The following is a 16187-nucleotide window of genomic DNA, read 5'->3' as shown; positions in this document are numbered from 1 at the left end:
CTGTGTGTTCATGCCTTTCAGGTACATCTACTATCATAAAGGCTGAGAAGCAGCATAAATTAGCCCTTCCTGAGAATAGTGCTGACAAGGTAGACTGATCATTTAAAAATTAATTTAGGCATTTCTATATTGCAGGGAAATCGCCAAAGCTTACTGAGAATGAATTAAAGCTTGTCTTTCCCCTTTCCTCTTCCTCCTCATCATTGGCAACAGCTGCTTCAGTAGCTCTTACTCAGTATTATGACTGTGCAGTTCCCTTCCTGCATCCCCTCTGCCTGCAGCTGACTTGGGCTGTCTCAGTCCTGGATACTGCCTTGCTCTCGTTTTGCACTCTTTATGGTTTCTTTCTTTCTTTTTCTTTTTTTTTTTTTAATACCTTGCTTAGTGAATGAGAGAAATGCAATCTCAATTTTCCTACATAAGCATAGGGCATAGGGCAGATAATTCTTACTGGTGCTGGGGTTTCCAGAGTAGCTCAAAGTGTTGCATATCCAGCTTTCATTGGCCTTTGTACCCATGCTCCCATGCATATAGCTTCCTTTGAAAACACTGCTGGGAATTTATATGCTCACCTAGTATATTGTAGTCAACAAATCCCTAAAGGACTTTTCCTCACTGACAAAGGGTGCAGACCATACCAGACTTCTCCAGCGGTAAAGGTGTTCCCATTCAACGACCACTTAATCGTGCCACTGCGATTCTGTGTGGAGTCACGCTCCAGAGCAATCTGATTTAAACAACAACAAACAACCCACACCGTTAAGTCGTCTTACTGCATAATGGCAGGTGCATGACTCGGGCCTCGAGAGAGCAGGTGATTTTTTAAAATTGCTTTGGTGTTGGAGAAATTACAATGTAGGACCATATCCTAAGATGTTCCTGAGCATAAAAAGACTGCCTGTGATTGTTGTTTAGAAAAGTGCTAGGAATAAGTTAAATTCTCTCTCTCTACCCCAATATGTAAAGGTAATATATTATTTCAGGAGGAAGTTGAGCACTTTTTATTTGAATTATGCAAGAACATACTGGCCTGACAGGTGTTTTTATTAATATATTTCTGGTGTTGGGAATAAAATCAGATTACCTAAAGATTTCTTTTTGCTACATCTGGTTGGAATGATGATAACACAGAATTTATGCAAGAAACATTGTGATGATGACATAATATGTGTCTGAAATGATGTAGTGTTTTCACAAATCACAAGATGAAAGGATAACTTATCTTCAGATTTTAGCACTTGCTACTGCAGTATGAATTATAGTGTATAATCTTTACTTCTATTCTGAAAATTTTCTGCAGCCACATATATTTAATTTAGGGGAAAAGCACATAAAGTAAATTAGATTAAAAGAACTCCTAACTCTGCATTTTGTAATGCTGATTTAATAGAAAGCAGCCTAAAAAGAATACAATAATGATAGGGCATAAATGTTAGCATTATGTATAAATAAATGTCAAGCATAAGCTTTCTTCTAAATTTGCTGTAAGAACTGAGGTAGGATAGATGTCCCTTGTGACTATAAATACAGATTATCCGATAAAGGCCTGGCAAAGAAGTTGTTTATCAGAAAGCAGGTGATAGGAAATCATGTAACATTCAACACAGATGTGTCTGAGGTAAGCTTCCCTCCCTGTCCCCCCCACTCCCAGCTTGGTGTAGATGAGATTGATTGTACTGATGAATATCTTAGGTCCTCCTGGAAGCGGAGGGCTGGGAACTGGAGGAAGACTACATCTGGGAAGTTTCTGAGGAGCATGGGGAAAGCTCAGTAGAGAAGCTCAAGGGAAAAGAAAGGCCAGATGGTGCATAAGGTAAATCACAGGACACAGCAAAGAGGGTAAATGGCAAGTGGTGGTATAAAGCTACTGCATTAGAAACTACCGCTGGTGAACAAGTAATAGAAGATGATGATGTTGGTGCACAGGTAGGAGAATTAAGGGCAGTTATTCTGGCGGCATAAAATGAAGCAAAAATTATTTATATTGACTTCTATGCCACGCAGGCAGGTGCCATGCAATGGCTTCGTCAATGGGAAGCCCTAAATTGGGAACTAAACAATTCCCCAATTTGGAGAACTGAAGACTGGCCATTACTATTGGATACAGCTAGACAAGCGCCATTTAAACTAGGGAGGGTAAAAGTCCATGTAAATAATGACCAACCAGCCCCAAAATGGAACCAACAAGTAGATGAATTAGCCAGAATTAGGGGAATAAAACCAGAAAATATGTCAGATCCTGAATGGTACCGACTGGGGGAATGATTACATCAGAAATTAGGCCACACCGGCCAAGAAGCACTTTATTTTGCAGCTCAAAGCCTCTAAGCAGGAAAACATGTGAAATCATCCTTACAGAATGTCCCCAATGTAAATTGAAATTGCAAATGGATCACCCTGCTAAAACACCATGCCTACACACGAATAAAGGAAAAACCCTATGGTCAACATGGCAAAGTGATTACATTGGACCCTTTAAAACCTCCTCAGGGTGTCAGTACATCCTCATAGGAGCAGAGGTCATCTCAGGCCTAATTATGGCAATGAAATATTAGAAGACTAATGGTCAGAGCACCATTAGAGGATTACCCTCTTGGTTTTCAGCCCTACCAACCTCTGATGTCATCCAAAGTGACAATGATCACATTTTTTTCCAACAAGAAAGTGCAAGAATGGGCAAAACAGGAGAAATTCACTTAAACTAAACAGCTTATCAAATAATTTAACCCTTACCACTGATCTGCAATACACCACATATTTATGACACAGAGGCAAGAGGTAACTTTTCTACTACTCTATGAGTTGATAAAGAGGATTAACTGTAGTCACGGGATGGAGTGTGATGGATGCAATTGACCTCCTAACCAAACTAACAGTAGTTTGGTACAGGCTCCAAAGGAGCTAAAGGCTTGAGACAAGAACTCCTCTCGTTCTGGTCTGTTCTCTGAGAACGCAAAAAGGAGCTGAGAGGCATGGAGGTGGTTGATGCATATGAGCTTGGAACACTGATCATGCAATTGACACATCAGTGGTGGGTGGCCTTTCCAAGATTCATTTATCAAGGAACAAAGTAAGTTGTGGGTGCAAGGAGCCTCGTGCATACCTTTCCCATTGCATGTAATTTGACTACAAGCCAACCACTTTATTCCGTAAATATCATAGCCTAAGTAATCCTTCCTTGAGCTCTCCCTGCTAGGCAGTGTGGCTGCATGACAGTGATCTCCCCTTGAGCTGGGACACCTCTCAAGGTTGCTTTTTGAGGCAGAGACACCTTTTGCCAATGGCAGATACTTTGTAAGTGACCAATATTGCGCATAGCCCTGTAGTATGGTAACTTTGATTTTCTCTTGGGAACTTTGACTGCGTGTTGAATTCATGCTAATGAAACATTACAAAATTTTGCATTAGACATAAACCATTGACCCAGTCTGAGACTAGGTTTGGACCTAGGCGCACCTACATTCCTCTCTGAGGAGCAGTTCAGAAAGCAAGGGGGTTGACTCTGAACCTCATGACTCAATGGGAGGGTCCTCCTCACCCTATTGTGTCCCTGGTCTCTTTGTAAATCATTCTAACTCAAGTGTAACTCAATTTTCCTTTGTATGTTTCTTCCATGCAGTAATTAATAGAGTGAACCTTGCCATTGAACTTCGTTAAGTCTCACTTTTACAACATCATATTAAAACCACTTTTGTTTATACCTTTGATGGTGATTCTTTAAGTGGTCTAAACACTCATTTGCAATAAATTGGCATAGTTGGCAGGATCGTAAATCAGGATTCATGACAGAGGTAAATCACAGGATCTATGACTAACCTGACTGCCAGATTCAGAAATTGAAGATTTGTCTGTTCAAGTAAAGGTTTCATTTTTTATCCTAGTAAGATATACAAAGAAGTTAGAGGTTACAGTTACGTGATACAAGCCAACTCCTGCATGTTAATTTTCCCTCTCTCTCCTTCATATTCAGAGTTCCAGTGTGGTGACATTTTTGAGATGATTATGAGGTATAAAACCATAAAGAACTCATTTAACCATTAAATGTGAGAGACTGGTACACTATGATTTTCTGATTGAATGATGATAATGAGTGTACAGGAGACAGTTTTGACAATAGTCTGGAAAACAGAAAAGTATTCTATTATTGTTCGTTATCTCATGAATTGAAGGTGCTTGTTAACTGTAGCTCCCATTTTCTCTTTGAATTAATGTTTAGCTAGACTTAACCAAATATGTGTTCTGGCTACAGTTATTGTATTAAGCAAAGAATAAATTCTGTTTTTTAAATTACAGCGAACTAAGATTAATAGAAAGATCAATATTTTAATTTCCAGGTGTCTTAGAGATGACTGTGAAATATATGTTCTAGCATCTCCTGCAATCTGATTTGTATTTTTAGGCTGTTTTAGAGAAGAGAAGATCACATAGTGATACCAATTGCTCTCTCTAATAGTAAATTACCATATGGATATCTGGCCTTGTGAAGAATGGCTGCTTTTGAGGTTGTGAAAGCTAAACTCTGATCATTTCGTATTTACAGAACACACCCTCTTAAGTTTGTAGTCAAAACCTTTAGCAAAAATTGTATTGTTTATGTTATTTATATGTAGTGGTGATATATTCTGCTGCAGAATTTCATCTTGGGGACAGGGGGAAAGAGGTGTCCTACAGGGGAGAGAGGAGCCAGGGACAAGAGTCAGCACCATGCGTGCAGTCAGCATTGTTCAAATCACTGGTCCTGATAGCAGTTCCAGGGGCTGCAGCCTCTCCCCTGCCCTGCTAACTCTGCACAGTATTTCTAGCTGTAGGTGTCATTAATAGACCAAAAAAGAAACATATTATAATGGTATGTTTGTCCAAGTTCACAGTTGTCATGTTTTCATAGACATGCCACTTGATTCTCATGAGAAAGAAAAAGTTGAAGGGTAGATGGTGATGGAGTGGCTGACCTGATGGCTGGCTGGTAGAAAGCCTGAGAACATCTATAAAAATGTCTGCTTCTGAGTGCTGCTCACATCTGTGAAATTTTTAGGAGATATTCCAAATTAGCTGAGTGTGAAATATGATTCTGAGGTGATTTGAGTTTTGTGGACCGCAGCAAAAAATGGCCAATAAAATGGTAATAATAGTAAGAAAGTAAGTTACAAAATGGTTGTTAAAAGCATAACTCAACCCAAAAAGTAGTTCTTACAAAACCATAATTGTCTTGTACATCATTTTCAACTGTAATATCTCAGAATAACTAACTCTGAAGATTTTTAATATACTGAAAGAAATAAATTATTTTGTTGTAACCTTGATTTATTTTTTCCAAATATATAGCTGTTATTAGGCTAAAGGAATAAAACTGGAAATTTTGTGGTATGCTACACACTGTACCAATTTCATTGCCAACCATTACTAAAAGGAGCCCAACAGAAATTGAAAGAGGTTTTGGTAGCTACCTGGATTTATCTGTGCATTGAACCAGGCATGTACATTTCAATTCTATTAATTTTCATGTGAAATACTTGCTATATTTATTTTTTAAATTTATAATTACTATACTTTGGTGTATAGTGAGGAAATGGCATACCAAGTTTCTTCTTTCCTTCATTTCTAGCACAGCAGATCTTTTAGGGAATATAGATAGGCAAGAAATTTTTATAAAATCCTATAGATCCTGCCTCTGGAGATTTTGGTTGGTAAATTTTGAAGGTCCCTTACATACAAAGTGCAATCACCTGCAATGTCAGAGCTTACCTGCCTTTTTAGCTTCTGTGGGATGTTTAAATTTCATGGAGTTGGTATGTTTTTTTCCTTTGCTCAGGCTAAGCATCCATGCAGCTTGTTCTATGTCCTCCAAACACTGCTTCACTTCCTGAAGTTGTGAACACTATTTGATTAGCAAACTCTATTTTAAAAAATTATATATGCATTTAGAGTAACTTTGTTAGGTGCATTCAGCCGAAGGAACGGCACCTGAATTGGTAGCATTACTGATACTTCTATTGTATTTTAGAACTTGGCAAGCCCATACATATGTCTGCCAGCCGGGCCTACAGACTAGGTTGTTTAACATATAGGAAAAAGTCACACTTCTTTCTAAATATTTAGCTGTATTTGCTACAAATAGCAAGCTTTTTATTACAAGTAACAAGTGTAAAACAAAAGAGGCTAGTTCTTTCTGGGTTGCCCTTTGCTAATGCAACCAGTTTTGTAATGAGTGGATCTTCCACACAGCAACTGGAAAGCGAAAAATTTTTCTTTGGTTGGAAAATAGGATTATGAAATCAGAAAAAAATTGGCAGGAGCAGGTGTTACACCTGAAAGTATTTTTTAGAACTAAGCTGTGTTTCTTTTTTTTAATTTTTGAGGGGTGAATGGGGGCAGGACTTCAGATTTTTAATATTTCAAGTTGGCAGCATCCTGTTAAATTGCTTTGTGAAAGCTGGGATTGTGCTGGCTGATGAATGCATACTCTGTAGTGTGTGATACCATGCATATAAAATGGTTTATTGAGCAAAATAAACAATTCTCTGCAGTCTCTGACAGACAATTCTACATTTCTCTGCAGTCTCATAACTGACAGCTATGACCAGTCAAGTAAATTCTACCCGTGCATTTGCAATGGCTTTTCTCTATTTCATACGATTTAACCCTAATACCTCCTTAGCAGTGCACACCTCTCACTTGTTTTGTTAGTTAGGGTTTTTTGGTACTGTTAGTCATATGATATTTTTCTGCCTCGTCAGGCCAAAATAACGATTTCTTTTTCATAATATTGACATAGAGTGTATTTTAGAATAATATTTACCTGGAAAGCTTAGGTTTTCATAGGCCTTCTGCTTATCTTTCTAATATCTCATATGAAGCTGTTGTTACTTCCCAATAAGAATACATATAATTTTTCTACCCATTATTTTCAGTTAGCATAGAGAGGACTCAAGTAGTGTGTGCTCTTCAGTCTTTGCTTTTAAAGAACTGAACATTCATGCAATTTATTTGCATCTTCCAATTTTCTTATTTTCTAAGCAGAAAAGTGGCACTTACAGCAGCACAGGGGCCTTAACTTTTTAAAAAGCTTTATTCTAATCTGAGAATTTATTTTGCAACTGCTAAGTACATACATTCAATCCTTGTGACTGATTTTGTGACTTTTATTTACTTGTGCCAAAATGCATAGGAGGAAAGAGTGGAGATAGCAGAGCCATTATAACTTAATCCAGTACACCAAACCAACTTCTTTACATTTACCAAATGTAAAATGGTCTTGTTTTTCTGGTGCACAGATTTTAGCAGGATAAGATTTCTGCACTCTTAGAGATTCTTCCAGCATCCTCCATTAGTACTAAACATACTGAAAATAAAATTAATAGAATCTGTTCCTCAGTGATAGCTATGTGGTTCTGTGCTCATTATTTTTGAAATCTGAACAGAGTCAATATTCAGCTAGAGATAAGAGGTTGATCAAAATCAAGCTAGTCTTTTTAGAGTATCCAATATAAACAATATATATGGTCTGTTGACAGCTACTCAGGAATTTTGTGTTAATGAAGAAAATTCAGAAGTTAAGTGGTGCACGAGGCTGAGCGTGTTCAAGCTGTTGCACTGTTTCTGCTGGGGCTGGTCACCTTCAGCATTCCTGAAAGGACAAAACTCTTCAAAAAGCTTATTTTATGACTGGTAGATTTCAAAACAGTTTGTAAAAGGGAAAAGTGAGTTTATTCCTAATCTACAGTAAGATAATTCATAATCAGGCAAGTTCCCTGCTTCCTAAATGACCTTTTCACAGAAGCCCATGGAAAATGTCATTGAGTTAAAGAGAAACCCAGTCTGTGATGTATTTTCCCCTGTTATCTTTGAGGTAGCTGTGTAATGATATCGTGGGTTAGTGTCAACAAGAAAATGCCAGCAGGAGGCTGGTCACTGTTCTGTTTTCTTTTTTTTTTTTTAAATCGTGTTAGGAAGAAAAGACTTCATACTACAAATATTAAGTAACAGAGACAGCTTATTTTTTTATAAGTTCACAGTGTACTATGTTTTTCAACCAGCGAGGTATTAAAGTTTTATAATTTCCATTTGACAACCTCCTCAGCACCCCCGTGCATTAAAATCCAACTCTACTTTCCTAATAAAATTGTTAATTTATGACTATTGTGAATTTCTATAGAATGGATCAATATTGATTGTCTGAACATGCTTCTCACTAGGCTTGCTAAAATAAACAATCTCATTTTAGAAAAAATCTAAATTGAGCAAGAAGGTGCTTGAATCTTGTTGCTGTATTTTGAGAATTTGAAGACCTCTATGAAAACTTATACTCAGGCTTTCTTAAGGTAATGCATAATAGTTTTTATGGTTTTCAGTCAAAAAATTCAGCATAAGGAGTAAGAACCTTTCATTTATTCCAGTCACTAAGAGAATAATTAACTGTTTGAGCAGCTCACAATTCTTTCCTCCCAAGGGCAGATTTTTTAGACCCAGTTTGGTCACCTTGGCACATAGACCATGTGCGTATGATCAGACTGCCTCATGGCACTGCAGAATCTGACACACTGGCTGCAATTCATTGCCTATGTGGAAAGGTCTGGACTATATGAGATGCCCTCAGAGTATCTAAGACAACTGTGACAACTGACAAATAGAAGACCAACGGGAGACCCATGCTCTTCTAGCACACCGACTGAAGGCCAAGTTACAAGCCCTAAAAAGGCACTTGTCTATGTATGGACAAGTGTGTCAATCCCACCAGAGGGCTTGAGAATGAACAGCTTGCTGTTCTTATTGAAGCCCTGAGTGGACAGTTAGGGTGTTTTTGAAGACTTTGTTTCTATGCTTCCTCCCCTGCTCTTCCCATTCCAATCTTTCTAGTCATTACTGATCTGATTATTTTTTTTTTTTCTGATGTGGCATTTTGGCTTGGCAGATATAAAGATACGTATTTGGTTTGGTCTAAAACATTTATTTTCCACATTTGGAAAACTTCCCCAAATTCTAGAAGATAGTTTTGTTTGTTTATCTATTCATTGAACATGAACCCTGTCCCTGACTGTAACTGGGGAGAGTGCCTTGTGTTGTGTGTTTTGAACATAGTAAGTTAAATAGGCAACCTCTGTGATGCAGCTGTTGGATGTAGTCATGATCGACTGCTCAGGAGTGCAAGGTGAAAGCATTGATCAGAAGCAGAAGCTGGATTTATTGAGGGGGAGAGTCACTAAGGGAAATTCAGACATTAGCTGGTGCAGTGCAAGATGCTGTTTTATGATACTGTAATGGATAAGCTCACTCCAAGCAGGTTTTCTATCTTCCCTACAATGAACAGAGAGGGGAAGCCTAAATATCCAAGAAAGAGCTGTTGACTGTGTCTCCCTAAACTAATGGTAATTTCTGATCACGATCTACTATTTTAATACATTTTCTGTAATAGAACACGCATTCTAATTAAAAACAAGCTGCAATGAAAATGTTTGAAAAGGAAATATTTAATTCCCTCCTCTTTAGAGAATTTTTTTCTGACCGTCATTAAACAAAATTACCCAACACTTATGATACAGAATTTGGTTTACATATCTGCGAGCAGAATTTGCAATCAGCTGGCTGGCTGGGGCAAGGACCTCACATATGAATTCCACGTGAACTGTTGTTTATTAGAGCTTTCCTGAATTCTAGCATACAGCTGGAGAAATGATAATTAATGCAAACTTTATGGATTAATCAGTATGAGAATCGGTACCTCAGACTCAGAAATGTGTGCAAACTCTGCCATTCCAGTGCCCACAAATCTCAGACAGATATCTCGATTGAAATTGTTGTGTGCTTTTTTCTTCTGAATCACTAAGTAGTAAGAGAGAGATTGTTGCAGAAATAAAAGCGGTTTATTTCTGGTGACAAAGAAAGTACAGAAGCAAGCCACAGGAACCGTTCTAATCTCTCCTCTATGGTTATAGTGTATGTATACTCTTCTGTCTCTTTTTTTTCCTTTCTTTTTTCTTTTTTTTTTGTCCACCAGAAAAAAAACAAGTGCTGTATAGACATGTCCTGTGGTTTCCTGAATTAAAAGTGTCTCCAGTGGACCTCTTACAGGCAGATTAAATATTTTTGTTTAAAAATCTCCTGTTAGGAATCACCTTGTTTCACTCTATTTTGATTTTTAAGTGAAGGATATTGCATTAATCAATGCAAAATAAGGACGATGTTGACATGTGATGTATGTAATAATTCACAGGTGGAACAGCAGAACATATTTGCCTGAAATTTACTTTGTTTTCTGTATTCTGCTGTTCAAGAGCTGTGCAAAACAAACATCATAACCCTGCAGTTAAGCTGTGTTTGCTTCTTTTTAACCTCATCAGAGAAATGTGAGGAGGCTGGAATGTATAAAGGGCTTCCTTTGCTTCACCTTCTTTCTTGTACATTTCCCAGCACGCTTGTGCACCCCCTGTTGCCCTTTGCTTCCTACCATCTCTGGAGACTAGATCTGATAAAAAGAATAGCTTAAGCAAACAAATATGTATGATTGACAATTCCTTTTGCTGCTGTTCTTCAAAACTGAAAGCTTTGGTCTCAGTAGACAGAAGGAGGAATGCAATTATCTCCTAGAAGAAACTTGGCAAAGTGTTGGCCCTTTTCCAGCATGGACGTTACTTCATATTAGTCTCAGTGGGAAGAAACAGGACAGTAGCTATCTTACCTCAGGGTAATGAAGAGTAGGAAATAGAGACAGTAATATATCTTTGGTAAATATTCCCTGAGACTGATGGAAGAAAAAAACCACTTGTACAAAATCAAAGTAAACTAAAAATGTACGTGGTTTAAATTATTTAAGTGAATCTTAAACTAAACTGTGAAGGAAATTATATTGTATTGAAAGCGTATGTCCTGGTTTTGTCTGGGATAGAGTTAATTTTCTTCCTAGTAGCTGGTATAGTGCTGTGTTTGGGATTTAGGATGAGAATAACGTTGATAACACACTGATGTCTTAGTTGTTGGTCGGTAGTGCTTACACTAGTCAAGGGCTTTTCAGCTTCCCATGCTCTGCCCGGGTGCACAAGGAGCTGGAAGGGGAGGGCTGATCCAAAGAGAGAGGGCTGACCCAAACTGGCCAAAGGGATATTCCATACCATATGATGTCATGCTCAGTATATAATCTATGGGGAGCTGGCTGGGGGGCAGCGATTGCTGCTCAGGGTCTGGCTGGGTGTCAGTCGGTATGTGGTGAGTGTTTGCATGAGTTGTTTTTCCTGGGTTTTGTTTCTCTCTCTCTCTCTCTTTTGTTGTTTTCCTTTTAATTACAATTATTAATTATTATAATTACTACTACTACTAAGCTGTTCTTACCTCAACCCATGATTTTTCTTACTTTTGCTCTTCAGATTCTCTCTCTCATCCCACTGGGGAGGAGGGTGACTGAGCGGCTGCGTGGGGCTTGGTTGCTGACTGGGGCTGAACAATGACAGCGTATTAATCAGTATGAGAAAAAAATCTTCACTATTTTCCAGTTCCAACAGTTGTTCTTATATTATTTTACTGGATTGCTGCCTGAATTCTGACTTCTGAGAACTTGCATTTTCTGTAATTTTAGCACAGGTTTACCTTTTGTGCACTGAAAAGTAAAGGACAAGTAGCTTGTAACCACTATGATTGTTGAGATGATGATATGAGTTAAATACTCATGACTTTAAAACCAAGTTTCTTTTCTTAGTTTGTCAGAAGCCTGCCTATTTAAATGCCAATCTATGCAGCTGGAGCTGATTTTGATACATACCAGGGCGAACTGAAATCCTTACACTTGGATCACTTAAGATAAATACAAATTATGAAAGAGATTTGTTAAGATCTTAAAGGAACCATTTTCAAACTAATTTTATTTCTAAGGAACTGTTACTTTGTATTCTTAGAATATCTATTTTATATTCAGAGATATTCAGCGTAAGTGCTTTAAAACTAGATGAAAGAATGCCTTGATGCACTGCAAAGATCTGAAATTTCTGTTTTAAGTACAAAAATCAGCTTACCCTTTACAGTGGAGCCAGAAAAAACTCCATAAAATACAAAATCCTACTGTTAAACAAGAAGCACGCTCTTGGGGTGATGGGGGTGTGTTGCGTGGCCCTTGTTTTTACTGAAGAGTTGTATTGTGATCCAAGAGCACATGGGAGCCACGGGTCCTCTTTGTGCCAGGCATAGTACAAACCTGTAAGAAAAGGGACAGTCCTGGGATGAAGTGTTCAGGTGTGCTGGGCTTTCCATTCGTGCTACTGGGACCTAAAAGATCTCTTAAGCTCTATGTTAATTTACCTGTGTTATCTAATAATGTGCAGAAGAGTCATCAAGTGAGCTGTTCATAATCTTTCAAACCTGTGCATTATTGTAGTGGTAGCACCTCCAATACCAAAGAAATGCAAATAGCATCTGGGGAACTCTACTTGCTATCCGACTGCCCAGTGAACACTGCTGAGGGCAGATGCCCTCAGCAAGATGGACCTTGGATTTTGGTTTGTTCTTGTGTTTTGTCTTCAGCCTCTCTCAAAATCTTTTTCTTAAGAGACACACCAAGCATTACATAACATAACCTACTCAATGTATGGCTGGAAATAGAACTATACATCTCTATCCTGTCCTTGGGAAGTATTTTTGCCTGACCTTGGTTCTCTTCATTAAAACAAACAAACAAACGACTTTGTTAAAATATCTTTGATAATGATGCTTAATGGTTTTATACTGCTTAAGAGAGAAATAATGAGGCCACCTCAGGAACCACACCATTAGCAGCAGAACTACAGCTTCTGTAGAGTTTGCACTTTCTTTGTATTTATGAGGTGCCTTTGGTGATAGTCTTTAAAAATTCATCTTCAGTTCTGTTTTCTTCAGCCGTACGTTGCTAGGGGCTGCAAACTAAGGGTTGGGATAATCACTGCTATCTCATGTTTCTCTACTGATCGGCCCCTTCAAGTAAGGAGCTTTTTCATACAGTGGTAAAAAGTCTTGGGGTTGGTACAGTTTTTGATTACCATTATTACAGTGCTTTTATTCTTTTTGTTTTTCCTGGTGTAATTTTATATTTTTTTACTTGACCTCAAATATTAACTTGATAGGATTTAATACAGCTTGCATGTGACATACTTGTGTTGTTGAGACTTTTCTCATATGGTCAGACAGATGAATGCCTACCTGAAACAGCTATTCATTCAAATTGACTGGAAATATAGTGCAGACAGAATATCTGATCTACTAAAAGTTGAGACACTGACCAGATTTTGATCTCAATTAAGACATGGGTGTTTGAAAGTGATGTCAGTGGCACTTATCTTAGATTTATATCCATGTAATTGAGACAGTATCTGATCCTCTCTGTCTGGTCTGTTCTCTGAGATTTTTCTTTACTTATCTCATGCATTATAAAGATTGACCCTGTTGTCTTTTATATAACCTGTTAGATACTTGCCCTTTTTTTGATCAAGTTATGTATGCCATTTTTGTATCAGTCTTTACTGGGTCTACCCTGTTCATTATTGTAACTTTTCTTAAAACTTTTTGAATAGGTGGCAGTCATAGTAAGTGAAAAATATCAGGATATTTTCATGTGACCCATTGAGATATGAGTACCTATATTCATCATATGGTGATAACTTATGGATGGGTTGAATATTTATTGTTGTTACCATTTCCATGTTTGAAAATATACTGAGGAGAAGTCAAAAGCCTTTGCAAAGCAGGCAGGCATGTGAAGGGAGTTCCTTAACATTCACTGCCCTGGATTAACATTTGTTTGGTGTCTGAGGGATAAGCAAGCTGTGAGGGCAAGGCTGCTCAGCAGTCCAGTCCAGCCGCAAGAGTCTTTTGCTCTGTGTGCTTTAGTGAATAATTCAGTTGTGCTGGGAGAGATTTTTTAAAAGAGGTATAAATGACCACTCTCCATGATGCTTTTGTAAAGTCCGCCTTTGGAGGTGGGGTGGACTATGCTAGGTCTTGAAAGATACTGAACCATGTTCTACTAAACACATTCTGCTGTGCCACTGTAGGCTTTGATTAATCCACTATGTTCTTAAACACTTAACCTAAGTAACCTAGTTACCAGAAGTTCCTGCTAGAATCAGCAGAGGGTGATAACATTTCCGGAATACAAATCAGTTAACTGACGATGTGAACTGTCTTCTGGACTGGCCATTTTACCTCAATTTTAAACAGTGATCTCAGAATGCCTTGGTTCCCAATCTGATATGTGTTGAATTCTAGACCTCATGTCTCAGCTTTTTTGCAGTAAAAAGAGGCTAATATGATATTCCTTCCTCACATATAAAGTGAAGCAAATACCTTAAAAACTGTGGAGGCATACATATACCTAAGATTGATATGGCTATTTTCTTCAATTTTAAATCAAGTACTGGAAGTACGTACTTTCTAACTATAAAGGATTTTGTGAAGATTAATGCTTGTAGAATATTAGAAGATATAAAACACTGAATAAATGATACTTTCCATTATGTTATTTTTGTTACTTTGGTTTTGTGAAAAAAAAAAAAAAAAAAAAAAAAAGAATTTGCTATACTGTGAATCGGGCGAAATAATACAAGAGAGGTCTCGAGTACAGTGATTGTGTTTTGTGATGAAGCAAGTGCCAAATAGTTCAGTGCTCCTCGGTGTACATGAGTCACACTTCTGTTCATCTCATTTTGAAGTGAAATGCTCTGGAAATTGAGTATTTGAGCAATGCTAGATAGTCACAAAGATACTGGTAGAATAAAGTAAGTTGCTTGAGATTAATTATTTGGGAAGTGCTTTGCAAAGCAGAACTGTAAAGGAGGTGAAATTTTCAGCTGGCTCATTAAAATGTGAGCGCATTATATTCATCAGTGAATTAGTGATTAATGTCCCATTTTATTTTCATGTAAAGTACAATAGCTGAAAACTAATGTATGTCTATCTCCAGGATACGTAGCCTTCAAGTGGTTCATCTGTGAAGCTGTAGTTTGGTTACTTACTTATTATGAATTTAATTTTTTTTTTTTAATTTGACATTGATTTCACTGTTTTGAGCTTCCTGGTATTCTGAAAGTTGTGTGTTTTCCAGCTAAACTTAGTTCTAAATCACAAATCACAGATTTGTCTTCTCTATTTAACTATTCCTCCTCAAATAGATTTGTACAGAATGATTTTCAGTTCTCTGTTAATTTTTTCCTTCTGCCATTTTCCTAGATGTCCGAGTCCAAGGCTAAAAGTATAAGATGTGCACAAGGGTAAGATCTCTAATAGCATTGAAGTGCCTGAATGCTTGGATAGGTTGCTAGTGTGTCGTTTTAGAGCGAACCGAGTCATCTGGCTCCCTTAGTGATTTCAGGCACTGAATATCAAAACAAAAAAACAAACAGAAAACCACCTGTTATCCCACTGTCCTCATGGCATAGGCACCAAATCTCATTTTTAAAAGTGATTTGACCTCAAAGTCATTGGCGTTTGTTGCACTCCAAATGCCTGCATAACTTCTACAGTCCAATGTGTGTTATGAGTATACATTATACAGAGTACATATATTTTTTTGTGGAGGCTTTCCTCTGGAAGGACACTCAAGTATGTTAGCAGGGACGGAGCTGTGGTTTGCTCCCATGGGAACCTTGGTAAGGACATTAAAGAAAAAGGGCCTGTGGGGTGCACTGAGTGTGTTTATCCCACACTATTGAAACTCACAGTCACCGTGAGCTGGACACTGAATAAACTGGGCTCTGTCAAAACCAGAGTGTTCCTAGCCTTTAAGCAAAAACCCCAGAGTTAAGCAAGGAACCAAAGTGGGGTTCTCAGCATTGCAGTTTTGAGTTTGAACACTTTGAATTTTGCCTTGCTCCAGACCATTTTGTACCTCAACCCTCAACCTATACTTGGGTATTAGGGAAAGTAGAAAAGAGCAGCTCTGACATATTTGTAACTTGCACTGGGAAGGGCATTGCAAGTCAAGGTATCAAACAGTTTGTGTGTGCAAGTAGTCAGCGGTCCTTAAGGCATTACCCCAGGAAGTGCAGCAGTAGAGGTGCCATCCTGCAAGGGGTCATGCCGGTGTGTTGTGCTGTGTTCAACTCTGTCTTCAGAAGCCTACAGTCCATTTGCTATAAATAGCGCCCTTTGTGGTAAATTGTGCAGTGCAGCGTGGAGCAGTTATCTTCAGAAGAAATTGTTTTCCTCTGAGTCAAAGTCAAATTTCAGTGTTAGTGGCT

Source organism: Phalacrocorax carbo, chromosome 4 (genome assembly GCF_963921805.1).
Source record: "Phalacrocorax carbo chromosome 4, bPhaCar2.1, whole genome shotgun sequence".
Taxonomy (NCBI): Eukaryota; Metazoa; Chordata; class Aves; order Suliformes; family Phalacrocoracidae; genus Phalacrocorax; species Phalacrocorax carbo.
Note: the sequence above shows the minus strand (reverse complement) of the source record.